This window comes from Zingiber officinale, chromosome 2A, assembly GCF_018446385.1.
Source record: "Zingiber officinale cultivar Zhangliang chromosome 2A, Zo_v1.1, whole genome shotgun sequence".
NCBI classification, from domain to species: domain Eukaryota; kingdom Viridiplantae; phylum Streptophyta; class Magnoliopsida; order Zingiberales; family Zingiberaceae; genus Zingiber; species Zingiber officinale.
The window spans coordinates 83429360-83451686 of record NC_055988.1 but is presented as its reverse complement, the minus strand read 5'-3'; positions in this window follow the sequence as shown (position 1 = coordinate 83451686).

The following is a 22327-nucleotide window of genomic DNA, read 5'->3' as shown; positions in this document are numbered from 1 at the left end:
GCTCCGCTAGCTTAGGTGATCTCGGCAATCCGGAATAGGACTCACCCGAACCCAAGTTCCGGCCTTCTCCTCGAGCAGCCTTCCTTCCCGGTTTCTTGTCCCTCAAACGCAACGCACGTTCTTCTCGTCCACCGGTGTACTCTTCCGCGGTCACCTCGTCCCTCGGACGCACCGAGCCCGTCGGCTCTCTCCCGTGTCGTCCTTCTCGCTAGCCGCGTCTTCCACTCGACTTCCTGTGTTCCTAAACTCCTGCACACTTAGACACAAGGGTTAGACAAAGCAGGACCTAACTTAACTTGTTTGATCACATCAAAACACCTTGGGGTTCCAATAATCTCCTCCTTTTTGATGTGAGCAACTCAAGTTAAGTTAGGGTAAAACAGTTGCAATAAAAATAGTTAATATGCAAATAAGTCCAAATATTTTTCAATTGAAAAATTATATACCTCCCCCTAGACTTAACATACTTCTCCCCCTTTGATCACAAAAAAAATGGGGTTTCTCAACAAGTCTAAGGTAAATTCTCAAAAAAAATCTTAGGTGTTAAAATTTTTTTTTAAAAAAATTCTAATTTTAAAATATTCATAAGGAAAAAATTTCTAAGGCAAAATTGTAAAAAAAAATTAAGTGTTTGCAAAAATTTCTAAGTAAAATAGAATTTTGTGCAACAGAATAAATACCTTAAAAAAATCACAAAAAAAATTTAAGGCAATTTTTTTTTCTTAAACCTGAATATTTTTGAAAATATTTTCTAAAGCACATTGAATAACCCTTTAAAGCATATTTGCAACAGAAACATTTTCTAAGTAAAATTTTCAAAACAAATGTTTAAAAGCTTTTAAGCATTATTTAATTATAACTTTAATACTTTTTCCAGAAAGTTAATTAAACATTTGATTTCAGTATTTTGGCTTCCAGGTTGTAGCGAGGCACTAGGCCTTCTTGGTTATTGGAGCAACAACCACTTCCTTAGACAAAGCCTCATAACGAAACTATCTGTTTAACTTTCTTGCTGAAAAATTTAAATTTAAATTTTTTTAAGTTAAACATGTTTTTGGAACACAATAGAGGTTCCTTCATACAGGGTTAATTAAATATTTTCTAGGTACATAGGCCTTTGATATTTTTCTAATTTGATTTTCGTGAAACCTATAATACCAGTTTAGTCCTCTATAATTTCTAAAAGTAAAAATATTTGAACCATTAGACTTTTTCAATCTTTCTATTTCTTCTTTTAGTTTTTCATTTTCAATTTTTAATTTATCTAAATCCTCTATAAGACATGATTTTGCCAAAATTCTTTTTGTTTCTAAAATTTCATTTTCTAATTTGGTATTTTTATTTTCTAATTTATACATGAATTTAGCCATTGCCTTAAAACCAAAGTAAAGGTGATAAGGGGGTAAGAGACATACCTCACTTACCATATCAGACATGAAGCCTAAATCTCCCCCTGCTTCGCTACTTTCATCTGAGGTCGCTCCCCCTTCATCGATGATGGGTTCTGATGTACTTTGTCCTTCGTAGCTTGCCATCAATGCTATCCCGGCATATTCTTGAATCTCCGACTCAGATGAAAAGTGTCGTCCCAAGTAGATTTTAGGTTCTTGTGCTTCTTGGGAATCTTGCCTTTGTCCTTCTTTAGTTCTGGGCAATCTTCTTTTAAGTGTCCTTCCTTTTGACACTGGTAGCAACGCATCCTTCTTCTATTTCTTGGATTCTTTTTATTTTGTATTTCTTTAAATTTATTAGATCTAAAAAACTTTTTAAAGTTTCTTACCATGTATGCTTCCTGGTCCATTTTTGAGTCTGACTCAGGTTCTTCCCTTTTGGTTGCGTTTAGTGCGATCATCTGGCTTGATTCCTTTGTTGTCCCTACACACCTGGTTTCATGTAATTCAAGAGTAGAGAACAATTCTTCTAAAGTACTTACCTCCAGGTCTTTTGAAATATAGTAGGCGTCGACGATTGATGTCCATTCAGGAGTTTTGGGAAACACGTTGAGCGCGTAGCGTATGGTGTCTCGGTTGGTTACCGTTTCACCGAGGTTCTCGAGATCAGTAATTAATTCTTTTACCTTCGCGTGTAGATTGGCTACCTTCTCACCTTTTTCCAGACGGATCTTCATCAGCTTGTTCCGGAGGATGTCTCTTCTAGCGAGCTACGCATCGGACGTGCCTTCGTGGAGTTCCAGGAACTTCTCCCAGAGTTCTTTAGCAAATGAATAGCTTCTGATGCGGTTGACCTCTTTAGGCAGTAACTCGCTCAGCAGGTGATATTCCTCATGGTTGTTTGCTATAGACTCATTCTGCTCCTTCTTTGTCCAAAGGGTCTCTTCTTTTTCTTCTCCATCTTGATTCGTCGGAGCTAAAAAACCATACTTCATAATAGACCGAATTTCGAAATCAGTTTTTAGGAATACCTCCATACGACGCTTCCAGTTTGCGAAGTCCCACTCGAATTTTGGTGGAACGATGTTTGGTTCGGTCATCTCGTTGCTTCGATCGGCGGTCAGTTCTTCTGAAGCACCTTGCTCTGATACCACTTGTCGGCCCCTTTGGAGGCCGGCAAGAGGGGAGGGGTGAATTGCCTTACAAAAAAAACCACAAACCTTTCTCGGATATTCAACTAATTTAAAAGAACTTGTAATAAAAAATAAAGAGACTAATAAAATGTAAATCAGACACAGAGGTTTACTTGGTTTACAATCAGGGGATTGCTAATCCAAGGAAAGTAAGCGCACTATCTGATGAACTCCTTCGGACGGAGTAGCCTCTTTACAGTTGTTGACAACACAAATAAAAAGAACAGAAATGAAAGCACAGAGAAAACTGATTACAAGTGAGTTAAATCATCTGTGCAGATCAGTGCTATATTCATAGCACTGTTCGGGGCGCCCCGAAGGGTTCCCAGGCACCCTGGGGGGATAAAACTTTATCCCCCAACGTTCAGTCAACGTCCATATCATCGTGGATGAATTTTGGGTTCCAGGCGCCCGGAAGGGTTCTGGGCGCCCGGACCCTCAAAAGCTGCCCAAGGCGCCCAGAATGATTCCAGCGCCCGGACCACTTAAGTCAACCTTGTTGACTTTTTGTGGTCCGGTTCCACTGCTCCGGTTTAGCTCATCTCGATCCGGGTCTTCTGTTCCGACGCCGCTAGCTTGGGTGATCTCGGCCATCCGGAATAGGGCTCACCCGAACCCAGGTTCCGGCCTTCTCCTCGAGCAGCCTTCCTTCCCGGTTTCTCGTCCCTCGAACGCCGTGCACATTCTTCTCATCCACCGGTGTACTCTTCCGCGGTCACCTCGTCCCTCAGACGCACCGAGCCCGTCGGCTCTCTCCCGTGCAGTCCTTCTCGCTAGCCGCGTCTTCCGCTCAACTTCCTGTGTTCTTAAGCTCCTGCACACTTAGATACAAGGGTTAGACAAAGCAGGACCTAACTTAACTTGTTTGATCACATCAAAACACCTTGGGGTTCCAACAATCTCCCACTTTTTGATATGAGCAACCCAAGTTAAGTTAGGGTAAAACAGATGCAATAAAAACAGTTAATATACAAATAAGTCCAAATATTTTTCAATTAAAAAATTATAAACCTCCCCCTGGACTTAACATACTTCTCTCCCTTTGATCATAAAAAAAAAAGATTTCTAAACAAGCCTAAGATAAATTCTCAAAAAAAATCTTAAGTGTTAAAATTTTTAAAAAAAAATTCTAATTTTAAAATATTCATAAGGAAAAAATTTCTAAGGCAAATTGCAAAAAAAATTTAAGTGTTTGCAAACATTTCTAAGTAAAACAAAATTTTATGCAACAGAATAAATACCTTTAAAAAATCATAAAAAAAAATTAAGGCAATTTTTTTTTTCTTAAACCTGAATATTTTTGAAAATATTTTCTAAAACACAGTGAATAATCCTTTAAAACATATTTGCAACAGAAACATTTTCTAGTAAAATTTTCAAAACAAATGTTTAAAAGCTTTTAAGCATTATTTAATTCTAACTTTAATACTTTTTTTAGAAAGTTAATTAAACATTTGATTTCAGTATTTTGGCTTCCAGGTCGTGGCGAGGCACTAGACCTTCTTGGTTATTGGAGCAACAACCACTTCCTTAGAGAAAGTCTCATAACGAAACTATCTGTTTAACTTTCTTACTGAAAAATTTTAATTTTAATTTTTTTAAGTTAAACATGTTTTTAGAACCCAATAGAGGTTCCTTCCTACAGGGTTAATTAAATATTTTCTAGGTACATAGGCTTTTGATATTTTTCTAATTTGATTTTCGTGAAACCTATAATACCAGTTTAGTCCTCTATAATTTCTAAAAGTAGAAATATTTGAACCATTAGACTTTTTCAATCTTTCTATTTCTTCTTTTAGTTTTTCATTTTCAATTTTCAATTTATCTAAATCCTCTATAAGATATGATTTTGCCAAAATTCTTTTTGTTTCTAAAATTTCATTTTTTAATTTGGTATTTTTATTTTCTAATTTATACATGGATTTAGCCATTGCCTTAATACCAAAGTAAAGTTGATCAAGGGTTAAGAGACATAACTCACTTACCATATCAGACTTGAAGGCTGAATCTCCCCCTGCTTCGCTACTTTCATCTGAGGTCGCTCCCCCTTCATCGATGCTGGGTTCTGATGTACTTTGTCCTTCGTAGCTTGCCATCCCGGCATATTCTTGAATCTCAGACTCAGATGAAGAAGTGTCGTTCCAAGTAGCTTTCAGGTTCTTGTGCTTCTTGGGAATCTTGCCTTTGTCCTTCCTTAGTTCTGGGCAATCTTCTTTTAGGTGTCCTTCCTTTTAACACTGGTAGCAACACATCCTTCTTCTATTTCTTGGATTCTTTTTACTTTGCATTTCTTTAAATTTATTAGATCTAAATTTTTTTTTTAAAGTTTCTTACCATGTATGCTTCCTGGTCCTTTTTTGAGTTTGACTCGGGTTCATCCCTTTTGGTTGCGTTTAGTGCGATCATCTGGCTTGATTCCTTTGTTGTCCCTACACACCTGGTTTCATGCAATTCAAGAGTAGAGAACAATTCTTCTAAAGTACTTACCTCCAGGTCTTTTGAAATATAGTAGACATCGACGATTGATGTCCATTCTGGAGTTCTGGGAAATACATTGAGCGCGTAACGTATGGTGTCTCGGTTGGTTATCGTTTCACCGAGGTTCTCAAGATCAGTAATTAATTCCTTTACATTCGCGTGTAGATTGGCTACCTTCTCACCTTTTTCCAGACGGATGTTCATCAGCTTGTTCCGGAGGATGTCTCTTCTAGCGAGCTTCGCTTCGAACGTGCCTTCGTGGAGTTCCAGGAACTTCTCCCAGAGTTCTTTAGCAGATGAATAGCTTCCGATGCGTTTGACCTCTTGAGGCAGTAACACGCTCAGCAGGTGAAATTCTGCACGACTGTTTGCTATAGACTCATTCTGCTCCTTCTTTGTCCAAAGGGTCTCTTCTTTTTCTTCTCCATCTTGATTCGTCGGAGCTAAAAAACCATACTTCATAATAGACCAAATTTTGAAATCAGTTTTTAGGAATACCTCCATACGAAGCTTCCAGTTTGCGAAGTCCCCCTCGAATTTTGGTGGAACGATGCTTGGTCCGGTCGTCTCGTTGCTTCGATCGGCGGTTAGTCCTCCTGATGCGCCTTGCTCTGATACCACTTGTTGGTCCCTTTGGAGGCTGGAAAGAGGGGAGGGGTGAATTGCCCTATAAAAAAAACCACAACCTTTTCTCGGATATTCAATTAATTTAAAAGAACTTGTAATAAAAAATAAAGAGACTAATAAAATGCAAATCGGGCACAGAGGTTTACTTGATTTACAATCATGGGATTGCTAATCCAAGGAAAGTAAGCGCACTATCTGATGATCTCCTTCGGGCAGAGTAACCTCTTTACAGCTATTGACAGCACAAATAAAAAGAACAGAAATGAAAGCACAGAGAAAACTGATTACAAGTGAGTTAAATCATCTGTGCAAATCAGTGTTATATTTATAGCACTGTTCGGGGCACTCCGAAAGGTTCCGGGTGCCCTGGGGGGGATAAAACTTTATCCCCCAACGTTCAGTCAACGTCCACATCATCGTGGATGAATTTTGGGTTTCAGGCGCCCGGAAGGGTTCCGGGCACCCGGACCCTCAAAAGCTACCCAAGGCGCCCAGAATGATTCCAGGCGCCCGGACCACTTAAGTCAACCTTGTTGACTTTTTGTGGTCCGGTTCCACTGCTCCGGTTTAGCTCATCTCGGTCTGGGTCTTCTGTTCCGGCTCCGCTAGCTTGGGTGATCTCGGCCATCCGGAATAGGGCTCACCCGAACCCAGGTTCCGGCCTTCTCCTCGAGCAGCCTTCCTTCCCGGTTTCTCGTCCCTCGAACGCCGCGCACATTCTTCTCATCCACCGGTGTACTCTTCCGCGGTCACCTCGTCCCTCGGACGCACCGAGCTCGTCGGCTCTCTCTCGTGCCGTCCTTCTCGCTAGCCGCGTCTTCCGCTCGACTTCTGTGTTCCTAAGCTCCTGCACACTTAGACACAAGGGTTAGACAAAGCAGGACCTAACTTAACTTGTTTGATCACATCAAAACACCTTATGGTTCCAACATTAACATCTATAAGTAATTGAGATGTTGATTAAATCTGAGAATCTACTGAATATATCTCCTCTCTATCGTTTTGAAATGCATCATGGTTTTGGTTCATGATAGAGTTGGGCATTTCTATGGTAGAGCGTGGCTTTGTTTGGCAAACTGCTAACCATTCACTAGCTCTTCTCCTCTTCGTGGGATATTCAAGATAGAAAACATGTTCCGCTTGTACCGCGAAAATGAAAGGTTCATACTTATTGAAGCTTTTGTTTGCATTTACCTCGACCAAATTGTAGTTTGGATGTATTCTGGTACCTGTTCTTGGAGTCGGATCATACCAAGAACATTTAAATAACACACATCTTTTGATGGGTAAAGCAGGATACTCAAATTCTATGCTTTCTTCAAGTCTCCCATAATAATCAAACTCAGAATTATTGTTGTTGATAGATCCTTTCACACAAACACTCGAATTGAAAGTTAGTCTGCGTGAATCCTGTTGTGTCACGTGAAACTTAAAACCATTGACATAGTAGCTAGAGTACACTATTATCTTACAGAGAGGTCCAGATGCAAGATTGATTATCCTGGAATCTTGCACATTAGATATTCTCCGATCGGACACCTATAACAATAGTAGAATATAAAATAAGCCTCTGATAATTTAATATGGATGTAAAAAATTAAAACTATCCTCTAACTTACATAGATTTGAAACCATAATACAAATTCTGTCTCTAACTTTTCGGCTATCTCACTTGCACGAATTGATGGATTTTGTACTTGTAGTTGTTGTTCATACAAGCTGGAAAATAAGGTAATTTTAAGAAAATTGAGCTATCAGGAAACAACTTAACATTTTGATAAATGTTTAATTCAAGAAGTCAACTTACTTTATGTAGGGTTTGACTTCATCACAGTTTAATAGTATGTATATCCTTGTAGTATGATATTCTTGTGGAGTTAACCATCTAGAAACAGATGCTCCCATTGGCTTGCCAAGAAACTTGAAAATAGAAAACATAGATGGGTCTATAGGTTGTGCATCATTTGAATTTCTAGGACACTTGCGATGTCTAGTTTTTACATTATCAACAAAATAATAGGAGCATAATGTGGATGCTTCTTCAACTAGATAAGCATTACAGATTGACCCCTCAACTCTAGCTTTGTTACGAACATTATTCTTTAATGTCCTTAAAAACCGTTTGAATGGATACATCCATCTGTACTGCACAAGACCAGCTATTCGTGCCTCGTATGCTAAATGTACTGGTAGATGTTCCATTGAATCAAAAAAACTGGGTGGAAAAATATGTTCAAACTTACATAGTATGAGAGGAATGTCTGTTTCTAGTCGAAGCATATCATTCATCATAATACACCTCGCAGTCAAATCTCTAAAATATAGACTCAATTCTGTGAGTGCATGCCAAACATTTTGAAGAAGTAAGTCATGAAAAGCTACTGGAATAAGTCTTTCCATGAATACATGACAATCATGACTCTTCATTCTAAACATCTTTAACCTATTCATATCCACGCATCGAGCCATATTCGAGGCATACCCATCTGGGAATTTGATTTCTTTCAACCAATTACATAAAGTTGTTTACCGTCTTTGTCCAATGTATAACAAGCCTTTGAGAATTTATTGGTTGTTTCATCCTGATGCAACTCTGGTTTGCTAAATAGTTCTTTTAATTCCTCACGTGATTTTGCAATGTCTTTAGTTTTTCCATGCACATTCATCATAGTGTTAAAAATATTATCAAAGAAATTTTTCTCAACGTGTATTACATCTAAATTATGCCGAATAAGTAGATACTTCTAATATGGTAGCTCCCAAAAAATACTCTTTTTCTTCCAACCACACTTGCACTGCCTAACGATGTATTTATTTATCTCATCAGAATTAGTCTCAGAGCTACTGGTAGAAAACCATAACTGTCTATTTGGTCAAGGATTTCTTCACCTGACCTGATTGTTGGAGGAAGTTTTCTGACTACAACATTCCTAATGAAAATTTTCTTATTTCGCCTGAAAGGCTAGTCAACTGGTAAAATTTACGATGATTATCAAACCAAGATACCTTCCCACTGCAGGGTAATGAAAATGCATCAGACTCTGTCATGCAGTGTGGGCATGCTAATTTACTAGCCATGCTCCATCCTGACAACATTGAGTATGCTAGAAAATCACTGATCGTCCATAATAATGCAGCATGCAATCTAAAATTAGTTTTGCTTGCGACATCATAAGTCACTGGCCCTACATTCCATAATTCATTCAACTCGGCAAACAGAGATTACAAGAAAATATTAATCTTCTCTTTTGGATTAGTTGACCCTGGAATAAGTATAGTAAGGAACATGAATTCATTTTTCATACACATTCATGGCAGTAAGTTGTAAGGTGTTATTATAACTAGCCAAAATGAATATTGCTGTCCAGCCTGACCAAAAGATTGAAATCCATCTGCAGAAAGTCTGAGTCTCACATTACGTGTTCCATTGCAAATGAGGAAAATGTTGTATCAAGATGTTTCCATGCAGGCGAGTCACAAGGATGACACATTATACCTTCTTCGTGCACATGCTCATGATGCCACCTCATGTAGCTTGCTGTTGTAGGATGCGTACAAGCGTTGGAGTCTAGCAGTTAACGGGAAATAATAGATAACTTTCCATGAAATCTTTTTATTTTTCTTCCCTGGTATTCAACTACTATGCTTATAACGAGGGTGAGTATAGATTCTGCATTCAATCAGTTCACTGTCTTTTTTCCAAAATATCATGCAGTTATTAATGCAACAATCAATCTTCTCTACTGGCAAACTTAAACCTCTCACCAATTTTTTTGCATTGTAGAAGCTATCAGGCATTATGTTATCAGCAGGAAGTAACTCAAACATCAATTGACAGATGTCATCATAACATCTTTTTGAAAAATGATGCTCTGTCTTTATGTTCAATAATCTTGCAGTAGCTGATAATTAGGAATGACTAGACGGAATCCCTTCTCACACTTCTCTTTCACTAGCCTTTGACATGTCATACATTTGCTGAACTTCAAGTATTGGTACATCATCTATATTTGAATGAACAATAGCATTCATAGCATCATAAACCATTGATTGTATTGCATTCTCATTAGATGATGATTTCCTAAAGGAGTTGTACCTGATGATGAAGCAACCGAAGTTCCAATACGTGTGAGACAAATAAGGCTCTCCATGATAGTGCCCGTTGTAGTAATTTGGAACAAATCCTTTTTTACATAGATGTACTTTGACAGTATCCTCCTCGTCATGGAAAGCTTTATTTATACATTTGGAATGATTACACGGACAATGTAACATGACACCATCCATACATTCTGGATGACTCTTCGTAAAGTTCACAAACTCTTCAACTCCAGTAAAATAGTCATCTCGGATAAATCCATTTTCAAATCTATTGTACATCCAATCTTTGTTTAAGTACCTTATATCCTAATAAACATAAGATTGATTACTTAGTAAGTATGCAATTAATATAATAGAGGTACTACACATATGATTCAATGTATTCAAAAACCATACCATGAATACAAAATATTAAGTATATAATTAAGAAGTTGTCCTTAACTACTAGGTCCATGCTAGGATTCTAAAGTAGGTATGTTTCACAAGAAATCAATTATTCTAACCTAAAACTACAAGTAAGAACCTAGTCATCTTAGTAAAGCTAAAGGTAAGAATTTTCATGAATGCATGTCGTAGAGGGATAGAGATAAGAATAGGAGGAAAACAACAACCAAATTGTTGAAGAAAAGTTTCAGTTTGTATATGGTAGACAGTAGAGGCATAAAAAAAATTCTCTCCTACTTAAACATATTGCCATATCAGAAATTGAAAAGGGCATTGCTCCAAATTTAATCAAATGTTTAGTAATAATGGATAGATGCAACTTAAAGTGTCTCTTTAAATGCTAGATTAGAGTCCCTCTGATCCAAATAAGATACTTGTCTCCATCTCCTCATCCTTAATTCCCTAACCATGTGCCAAACCGTAGTGCATAATCTTGTTTATGCATTTCATCTTCTTTTCTTGAATCACGTTAATGCACATTATAGCAAATTGTTTCATAACCAACCTATAGTCCACGAATGGTACTACTCTCAGAGTTCTTGAAAGTAATTCCTTCCTAAGAGTTGTAGCTCCTATATCTGGAATGTTGAGTTAATTTAACAAACTAATGGAAATCATAGATTTCCACAACATATTGATATATGATATGCGTGATTATCATAGGACAAAATCAGTTGTGAAAGTTGATAATGGATGGATCTAAGACAAAATAGAATTTTCAATAAAAAAAATATAGCATCTTCAAACTAGCAGACGAATGTCATCACGTTTCTGTTCCACTAGGCTCTTTCCTATATATGGTATCAACATACAACACAAACAAATAGAGAAATTAGCGCTCAGGCAGCATGAATGGCATTGAGATTAGAGAGACCTAAGGTACTAAGTAAACTAGTACCGCTGCGGTAGACAAGGAAGCATCGTTGCAGAGAGGAGAAGGAAGGAGGCGAGGGCGTAGCTTGCTGCGATCTTACCAAGAGGGAACTGGGAAGGAGACCTGGGAAGACAAGGAAGCGTCGTTGTAGAGCGAAGAAGGAAGGAGGCGAGGGCATAGCTTGCTGCGACCTTACCGAGAGGGAACTGGGAAGTAGACGAGCCGCAACGGAGAGGAGATGAAAGCACCGCTGCAATCTGCGGAGACGAGAAGGAGACGAGCGAGGGAGCGCAGAGGAGAAGACAAACAAAGGTGGCGCCGATGAGAAGACAAGGAGCGCAGAGGAGAGGCGAAGGAGACGAGCGAGCGAGGGTTTTGTGCCCTAAATCGCGAACCTAGCGACGGAACTATTAGTTCCGTCGCTAGTTAGAGATAGAACTATAAGTTCCGTCTCTATTTAGAGATAGAACTATAAGTTCTGTCGCTAGTAGAGATAGAACTATTAGTTCTGTCTCTAATTCGCCTGATGGGGCTTAATTCGCTGTCTGAATAGCGATATTTCGTCCCTAATTAGAGACGAAATCAAAATGTCTGTCTCTATTTAGAGACGGATAATTTATTCCCGTTGCTAATATTTACAGATTCACTCTTTTTCAAATTTAAAATGGCCAAAATAGTTTCCGTCTCTAATTCCATCGCTAACTGACATTTTTTTTGTTGTGAGAGGAGCACATAGGAACTTGTTTTATCCGATTCCGAGGTCTCTAAGCCCATCAACCGAGCTTTTAAGAAATTGAATACTTTCCAACGAATCACAAATTCGTTGGAAATTCCCAACGAATTCGCAGATTCATTGGAAATTTCCAACGAATTCAAGATTCGTTGGAAAGTTTGTAATTTCCTAAAAACTCGGTTGATGGACCTAAAGGCTTCGGATTTGTATGAAACTAGTTCTTATGTGCTTCTCTATTTATCCTGATTTTATATATGTCCTCAAATATTTTTTTTTACCTAATATATTTTTCTCAGTAATTTTTCAAAAACCAAGGTGTCTGAAAAATTTAATTCGGGTTTAAAAATTCAAAAATCAAAATATATTGGCTCTAAAATTATTTTTAATTCATGGATATAATCATGAGAACTTTATGAAGTATACAACCTGATTTTGCCTCGTTTTGAGCACTCAAACACTATTTTGTAAATCTAACAAGTTCAACTAGATAAATTTGATTTAAAACTCTAACACTTTCAATAAATATTAAAATTCATCTAATTGACCTAGATGTGAAAAAAATCATGTTATGTCAAAAAAAATATTTGAGCTCATTTATAGAATCAGGAGACTAAGAGGAACACATAGGAACCCGTTTCATCCGATTCCGAGGTCTCTATGTCCATCAATCGAGTTTTTAAGAAATTGAATACTTTCCAACGAAATTCGTTGGAAATTCCCAACAAATCTGCAAATTCGGTGCAAATTTCCAATGAATTCATGGATTCGTTGCAAATTCTTACATGCAAAAACACTCTGGAATGAATTTATTATTTGTTGTAAAATTTTCGTTAGAAAATTCCAGCGAATAATATTTTCGTTGCAATATTTGCGACGGAAATATTATTTGTTGCAAAATTTACAATGAAAATATTATTCGTTGTAAAATTTATTACAAGTTTTATTTCTTGTCGCTAACTTGTAACAAAATTAACGATAAAAAATGTTTTGTTGTCAATTTGCAACGAATTGTTTTCATTGCTAATTCGTTGATAATTTGCAACAATATATTATTTTGTCATAAATTTTGTTGGAGAGTTTGGGACGAAAAATAAATTTTTCGTAAGCATTGTCCCTAAAAGTTTTTAGTGGAAGGCGCTCGATATTGGGGAGGGGTTGGTCGACGATGGGGACGCCGGGGTTCTCGATGGCGAAACTTAAGAGCTGGAGGCTCCATTCTTGGTCTTGGAGCTTGTGGATCACGCAGTCGAAGGGGCCCTGCTCGATGAGGGGCCGCAAAGGTCATGGGGACGAGATCGATGCCGCGGTCACGAGCGGTGGCCACGAGAGAGGGTCGGGCCGGATGAAGCTCTGCTGCTTCTTGGGCAAGAGCGCGTAGCCCACCACGAACCGACGATCGGAAGGCTTAGCCATGGTCAGATTAAGATCCAAAGAAAGAGGGCCGCAAACCCCCACCCACCTCGATCCCTGATCGCAAGCGAAGCAAGCTGCATTATCGAACAAAAAGAAGAATCAACCAACGTTCGATCCAATGTTGCTCGACGTAAATCGCAGATCAAAACTCTTGAAAGCACGAAAATATTAGGGTTCATACCTTTTCCAATCGCTTTCCAAACGCAAAGAAGAGGACGGAGACGATGGACGGAGAGTTTGCGAACGGTGACACGGGAGAAGCAATTTATAGTCGAAGTGGAAGGGTGTCGGGAATGAGATCACTCGCGGTTGTCGTTTCACGCGGTGGTAAACATGGAAACGAAACCACATGGAGCAGTGACTGGAATAGGAGTTTTTGTGTCCGTTGGATCGAGATTCGACGGATATGATCGAGCCACGTTTCCGTGTGAGGAAAAAAAAGCAAAATAATAAAATATTATTTTCTCTTATTTATTTGAAAGAGGAGTTTGTGATTTAATGGAATAATATTTTTTGCAATTTTCTTAAAAAATAAATAAATAGGGGAAAAAATAATTTTGGACGACAAATAAATTACAAAAAATAAATACAAATTCAATTTTTTAAACGTCCATTTTCACTTTTGTGATTAAAGGAACTAATGGAACAATAATTTAAATAAAATAAGCTTTAAAGCTATACTTACATGGAAAAATTAAGATGATTTACCAAACCACGTATCTGATCTTGCATATTATCCAAAAGATATCCCTTCTTACTTTTTATTTTATTTTTTTTCAAAAAAATCTAATCTCCCAATCCTCCTCTTTCATCTCTGTTTCTTTCATAGACGGAGCACCAACGACGGTTGTCGGTCATCATTGCTTGGCCTCCGCACAGCAGCGTAAATAGACAAGGCAAGTCGGCGATGATGGTCAACACCGTGGATTTTAAAAGGGGCACTGGAGGTGATCTTTCCTCATCATTTCATCCCAACTTCATTCACTCTCTTTTTATCATTTCCACGCCCTTGCATAACATTTTTATATTTTCAACATTTGTTCTCTTTTTTAAGTTTCTTGTTATTGTTAGACGTAAAGCCCAATGAGTCGGAGAAGTTGATCATGAGAGGAGGAAAATTAGCACTTTCAAAGGATGAGACTGACTTCCTCGATTCTTCGTCGGAGGGTGACTCCCATCACAAGAGTGTCAGTACATCCCCAGTGGCGAAGTAAGTTTTTGATTTCGGATTAAAGATCTGAACTTTGTGTGTTTTAAGATGGTTTTATTTTTTTTTTACCAGTATTTGTTTGATGAAATGTCAAGGCAGATGAGGATGGAAGGAAATGGAGGAGGATGGATGGGAGATTAGATTTCTTTAGAGAAAAAAATATGACTATGTATAATGTATATATTTGAGCAAGCTTACTTAATATTATGCATACTAAATTTACACTATTAGGTCCATGTCACTAGTTCTTCATGAGTATGAAGTATCAGTAATTCAAGCGGTAAAATAATAAATTCCACTTATCTTAAATTTATGTAACTTTACAAAAGTTTATCAATTATGATATTTATAACGAGGAAAATAATTAATTTTTCATAAGCGAATTAACATCCAACAATAATATGTTGATGATCTTCAGAAGATTAGAAACTCTTCATGGTGTTAATCTTAAGAAACCAGCAACACATTGTAGTAGCTACGAAATTGTAACTACTACAACTAGAGTTATAATTTTGAGAAGTCATAACTTTTGAATAGGGTTGAACTACAGAGCACATAATATATCAAATCGAAGCTCATTCAAAGAACTTCGATTTGATATGTTGTGCATCCAATGGTTTAATCTGAATCAAAAGTTATGACCTCTTAAAGTTAAGCTTGTAATTGTAGCAGTTACGGTTTCATAGTTGCAACGGTATGTTGAATAAATTTTGAAAGGTCATAACTTTTGACTTGAATTGAATCATGAGAAGCACAATATATCAAATCGAATATCTATAAACAAGTTTCGATTTGATATATTGTGCGTCCCTTAATTCAATCTCAGTCAAAAGTTATGAACTATCAAAATTTAAGTCAACAATATTGTGTTGCTGATCTTCAGAAGACCATAAACTCTTCGTGTTGCTGATCTTAAGAAACCAGCAACACGTAGTAGTAACTACGAAATCATTGTTACTAGAATTACAAGTTATAACTTTGAGAGGTATAACTTTTGATTCAAGTTGAACTATGGACGCATCAACACATTGTAGCAACTACGAAATTGTAGCTGCTACAATTACAAGTTATCAGTTTTAAAAAATGCGTTAGGCGATAGGCGGGTGGTTGCCCGCTGCCTAGTGCCTGGGGGCCTAGGCAATTTTTTTTTTTTCTAGAAAAATCTTTCCAGTTCAATCAGTTGATCGATCCGGTTGGGTTTTCCCGATAAACAGAACCGTGTTGAATAGATCAGCTGATCAATTCACACTCTGAATCAACTAACTGATCGATTCGGAAGGGTTCTGTTTGTCGCAGACTCGTAGAATCCTTCTGAATCAATCAGTTGATCGATTCAACATGCCGAATCGATCAACTGATCGATTCGGCAGGGTTCTGTTTGTCGCAGAATCCTGCTGAATCGATCAGTTGATCAATTCGGCAAGATTCTGCGACAATGCATATAATCCTGAAACTGATACATAATAATCTCAATAGATAAATGGAAATAGAAATACCAAAATAGCAAAGTACAAGACCAAAGTACAAACTACAAAGTACAAACTGAAAGTCTGAAACTAGAAGACATACAAAATAGTAAAAGTTTTCTCACAAGCCATAAAATAACTCATAATCCTAATTCTTCTTCTAGTTCATCTCCATATTTCTCCAACATTTCCTCTGTTTCGGATTCAAACTCAAAACCCATGGCATCATCTTCCTCTTCTTCATCCGATACAAATTCTTCTTCGTGAAGTTCTCTGACATCTTCAATATTTGTCCCAACATCTTCATTTTCACTATCAACAATCCATCCTTGTATCATAGTTGCTTCACTAGCAAGTAGCACATCTACTCCCTTTTCTTCTTGTCTTCTCTTTTTGTTTATGATCTTGGTATTAAATTGAAGATAGACTAAGTTGTTTAACCTTCTGGTCTAGATCTATTTCTTTTCTTTGTATGGATATACATTAAATAAATATATTAATTATTAAGTCAATAAGAAATTACTAATTAAGTACTTACCCCCTCAAAAGTACTCCAATTTCTCTCACAACCGGAAGAACTTGTAGTCAAAGAAAGGATTCTTTTAGCCATCTTTTGTAATTTAGGTGCACCATGTCCAAAAAGTTGTCACCATCCAACTAAATAAAAATAAATCAAACAATAACAATAAGCAAAATCAAGAAACAACAACAAGTAATAAAATAATAAAATAAAGTAAGCACTTAGTTCTTACCCGGATCGTATTTCTCATCATTTTTTGTGCATTCAATATAGCCAATGGTCTTCCAAATCCCCCTGTTTTGTTGATATACTTCAACAACTTCACATTTACTACCTCACTTGAGCTATCAATATCATTGCGAAAGAATGCTTCAACACAAGTGAATAAGTCATTCGTCACCACTTCTTCACTTCTTATGCTCCGGTCATTGAAGGAGCAATAAGGATTCAAGAGGTAGGCCGCCAAATGTAGTGGACTATCAAGCCGATTACGACTTTTCTCATCAATAATATCAATAATTGAACGATAGTGAAGCTCTTGATTTTTGAATGTCACTTTAATTTCCTCTCTCGCTCTAAGTAATTCTCCATATACAAAACTCATAGATGGCTTCTTATCCCCATCAACAAGACGAAGCAACTTAACTAAAGGGGCAAACACCTTCAAACAAAAACTTACTCCATTCCAAAAAGAGGCACTCATAGCGGTATTATGTGTCGCCTTCCCCTTTACACTTTTTGAATGTTTGCATGCATTCCATTCTTCACTAGCAACCATAGATCTTAGTTTAATTTTCTTCTCCATCAAGGTTTGCAAAGTTAGAAAAGCGGTTGCAAATCGTGTTACTCCCGGCCTCACTATGTCCCTTTTTTGGTAAATGTTACGATCCGCAAGTGCACGGATTCGTCGTCAGTAATATATAAGATTGTCGAACCATAGGGACTGTTGACTAAGCACTAGAAATGTTGCAAAGTAAGTTATTTAGACGGTCAAAAGTTGGCTTTGGCTCTTGCAAACTAACGAGTGTGATTTAAAAGAGAAAGAGAAGGATGAGAGAAAAAGAAAAAACTGATCTTAGATGGAATGAGCTTCGGGAGATGGATTCTAGGATTTCGGTTTCATTGTAATACTAGGAGATACTACATAGTTGCTTAGTTTCTACCCTCTATGTCCATGCTCTTGTAGGAAGTTAGATTGGTCAATATCCCTAAGTATCGAATAGAGACGATCCATGTGAAATCCTGTAACGGTTAACCCCTATCACTAGGGTGCCTCGGTAGATCACAGGAATTCGTGTCTAATAAATAGCAATAAGGATAAAGGTAGATGGTACGGGTTCCTACTTCCTTATAGAGGAATTGCCTCTCCTTTCAAGAGAATGCCGTAGATGTCCATGAACGGGTTACCCTTGTCACTAGGGCCCCTCGGGTATACGATCTAGAGCACTCTTTCTACGGGAGCAGCAATTCCTAAGGGATTGTTTCTCCTTTTAAGGGAACGTCCTGGACGTCCGGAAAGGGTTACCCCTGTCACTAGGGTGCCTTGGTCAATACGCTCTAGAGAATCCCCTTTGCAGGATTAACAATCCTCCACATCAATTAACGAAGCATGCATAGTCACACACACAACTCATCAATATGAACAAGTCATTGAATAGAAACGCTGTGAATCTACATAGTTCTACATCTCCATCATATAAAAAATACTTTCTGATCCTAGAAAAGGATGTCTACTCCATTGTGAGGGAAGAACAACCCCAAAACATAAAATAAAGCATACTTACAATGCTTGATGTGAGAAGAGGGGGAAGAAGAGATGCTTGCCGAGGTTTCCGATGTCTTGGAGATGCCCCCTTGCTCTGGAGATGGACGGAACGTCGAGGGACGGCGGTGGATGAAGCTCTAGGGTTTTCCCCAAAGGGGAAAACCCTTTCCCAAGGAGACGGACGAAGTCCCGAACCAAGAGATCCTCAAAGAATAGGGTTCTTGACTCTTTTATTCCTCCTCCAAGCTACCCAGGAAAACCAGGATTACAGCGGTCCGGTAAACCGGGATTTTAACCCATTAAACAAGGTTTTCTCGTGATTCACCCTAAACTAAAGTTGTATCCCTTGAAATTATCTTCAATTTGATACTTGGATCGAGCCCTGGGTCCAACCGAGTCAAAAGTTATGATGGTTTAAAGTTTGGTCTGCAGTCTGGGCGGAGGTCCAGTTGAACCCTCGGTTGGGAGGCACGGCTGTGCCATTTAGCATGGGAAGACAATGTTTTCTCTCTGTTGGATCTGAAGAAAAGTTGTAGATCTTGAAGTCATCTACGTTAAGTATAAAGAACAGCCCAAGACTCTAACGGAACGCAAAGTTATGGCATTTTTACGAACGGTCTGCAATCTGCCCAGAATTCAGCACAGCTCTGTTTTGGCATGGCACAACCCGTGTTCTTTGTCACACGGCCGTGTGGAATCCACACGGCCTCACACGGATTCCTCTCGGATTGAGTCACATGGCCGTGTTGGCTCACATGACCGTGACCCTTTTCTTCTCTGCCAAAGTTTCACGGTCGTGTGGATTCACACGGTCGTGGCCTTCCTCCCCTCTGGATTGTTGGCACGGCCGTGTGTTGCTTGGTCATGGGATGATTGGCACGGCCAAGGCCCTCTTCAAATCTGGATTACAAGCACGGTCGTGCCATTTGGCACGACCGGAACATGCTATGGCCACACGGCCATGTGGCCTTACACGACCCAAGTTCCTATTTGCGCTTTTGCTCCATTTTCGCTCCAAATAATATCCTGTCAACAAGAAAACACACAAAAGAGTAGATCTCCGAACAAAAGAGTATTTATGCTGAATATATGTTGAGAGAGGTGAATATGCATAGAATATACGTGAATAAAGTAAGTGAATGTGCGTCAAAACATGTATAAATGATCATAAGATCTACGCACATCAGTAAACTTTCTAATCATTGACAATGTCTTGTGGTGTGCATAAATAAAGATTGTCAAGTTCTTTGCCTTCTCAATCACCCCTTTGAATTTTGGTTGGTTCCCAATTCCTTGAAGCATAAGATTCACAGTGTGAGTTGCGTATGAAGTCCAAAATATATGTGGCCTCTGTTGGATCGTGAAGCGTCAATAGAGGGGGGGTGAATATCGATTCGAAAAACAACGAGTATAAACGCAGCGGAATAAGAAAATTGAACACAGTAGATTTTACTTCGTTCGGAGCCTGTGACAACTCCTACTCGAAGGCCCGTACTCCGTGAGTACTTTCGTTGGGCAATCACTAGCAGTTCGAAAATGATTACAATTTAATAGTACAGAAATGCTAGAAAAATAAAGAAAAGTACCAACAAGAATTAAAGAAAAGGAAATGAGCGTATTGTCGGAACTTTGTTAGCATCGCTGGAGCGCAGAGCAGTAGAGCAAGCAGTAGAAGACTTTCTTTCTGATGTTATTCTGAAGCTCCCCTCTGACCCTCCTTTTATATGAGGCTCAGGGCGCCCTGGATCCCTTCCGGGCGCCCTGGTGGGACGTGGCAGGTCCAACCAGCAAGCTCCACGTGGCAACGCGCGAGTTTGGATAAAACTTACCTCCGGGCGCTCGGATCCCTTCCGGGCGCCTGGACCTCCGGGCGCCTGGATCACTTCCGGGCGCCCGGATCACTTCCGGGCGCCCGGATCACTTCCGGGCGCCCGGACCTCCTATTTCCAGGAATTCCTTCTCCTGCAAAATAAAGTTAGTCCGAGACAAATATATACCCTGTAAAACAGATTGTTAGCACAATTAAAGTTCAACAAAGAAATAGCAAAGAGTATGACTTAGATTCTGTCTTTCCGAGATCGGAATCTAGTCACGATCTCGACTTAGATATCCGAAATGGATCTAAGCCGGATCGATGCCTAATGTTCCCTTCCCGGGAACGCGTCCTCGCAGTCACTCCCCTCCAGTGACTTACCTCACTTACCTGTCAGACGTCCGGTCAGCCCGTCGACCCGTCTGGACTTCGTGCCAGCTATCCGGTCAGCCCGTCGACCTAGCTGGACTTCTTGCCTAAGCGTCCGGTTAGCCCGTCGACCCGCTTGGACTTCGTGCCAGCTATCCGGTTAGCCCGTCGACCTAGCTGGGCTTCTCCTGTACACTTGACCAGAGTGTTAGACAACAACAGACTAACTTAACCTGACTTGTCATTCATCAAAACCTAGGTTAAATCGTTGGTGCTAACCGCACCAACAATCTCCCCCTTTTTGATGGAATGACAACCTGGTTAAGTTAGTGAAAACATATGCAAGTAGCAACATGCATTTATGTGGTTTTTAACGTTTAGTTTATATTTTCAAATGGGTTTAGCTAACTTAACCACCTAACCCTCCCCCTTTGGCATTCATCAAAAATAAGCATTGATTAAGTGAGCATAGATTTTTGAAATGTCAAGATAAGCAGATAAAGAAAAAGAATGTCAAGATAATCTGATAAAGAAAAAGAATGTCAAGATAATCTGATAAAGAAAAAGAATGTCAAGATAATCTGGGGGAGTTTTAAATTTGTGAAAAACTTGTGGAAAGCATTAGCTTTTAGATTTTAGAAAAATAGCTAAGTCTAAATAGACAAAATCTCAAACACAAGTGTATAGGTTTTAAATTTCAAGACCAATTTTTAAATATTCAAAACTAGTTTCAATTTTGAAATGCTTTTCAACTTTGAAATGCTAAAAATTTATTTTCAACACTAAGTTTGTAAAAGATTCAATTAAGAAAAATGATTTTGAGAAACTTAGGTTTTGAAAAAACTTTAATTTCCACAATTTTTAGAGTAGTTTTAAAAACTAAAATTTAACTTTCAAATTGTCAAACTTAAGTAAAATCAAATTTTGAGAACTAGATTTTTGAATATAATTTTCGAAATATTCAGAATCAATTTTCAATAAAAGGAGAAACCTAAAACAACTTGATTGTATAAGAGTTAGTTTGCAAACATAGTATTCAAAGTAGACAAAGGAGTTTTCAAAATAATTTTGTAAAATTCTTTTTCAGAATCAACTTTTCAAAGTTCAAAAAGTACTAGTTTTAAAACTATGGTTTAAAATACTTTTCAAAGTTCGGTTTTAAAAAAAAATCATATTTTTAACCAAGTTGATTTTAAATTTTGATTTTCAAAATTAAGTTTAAAATTCAATTTGTAAAACTGAAGTAGTTTTATATCTCCCCCTGAACTTGACATTAAATCAAATGTCTAACCAGTTTGTTACTGATTGACTTATCAGTAGATAGTAGCTTTCACTTGGTTAGTCAAGTTAAGGTCAACCTTAACTTGATTAATATATATTTTGTATTTAACGCCCAGACTTATGTCGATGCACTGAAATAAGCATCTTAAGTCTTAGGCAAGTGGCCTATACATCTCACCACTTTCTATGTTCGTCAAACACAAGCAAGGTAAGCCTAGGTTTTTGGTGAGATGCTCAAAACTAGTCCTATGGGTACATGTTCTCTAAGGATTTTGAACTAGTCTAAGGCTAAAAACATTTTGAGCAAAAAGTCTAAAAAATAGGAAGGTTTTAAAAACGAAACATGTTTGAGCCTATGAGTTGAAAGCAATCATTTTTGAAACTATTTTTGAAATTTGAAACTCCTAGTCTATTAGACATATTCTTAGTTTTCTACGTAAATGGCTAAATTCATTTTCAGGGAGTGGTTTAGTGAATATGTCAGCTAAGTTTGACTTGGACTCAACGTATTTGAGCTCAATGTCACCCTTAGTAACATGATCCCTGATAAAGTGGTGCCTGATTTCAATGTGTTTGGTTCTTGAATGATGCACTGGATTTTTTGTTAGATTTATTGAGCTAATATTATCAATTAAAACTTTTACATTTG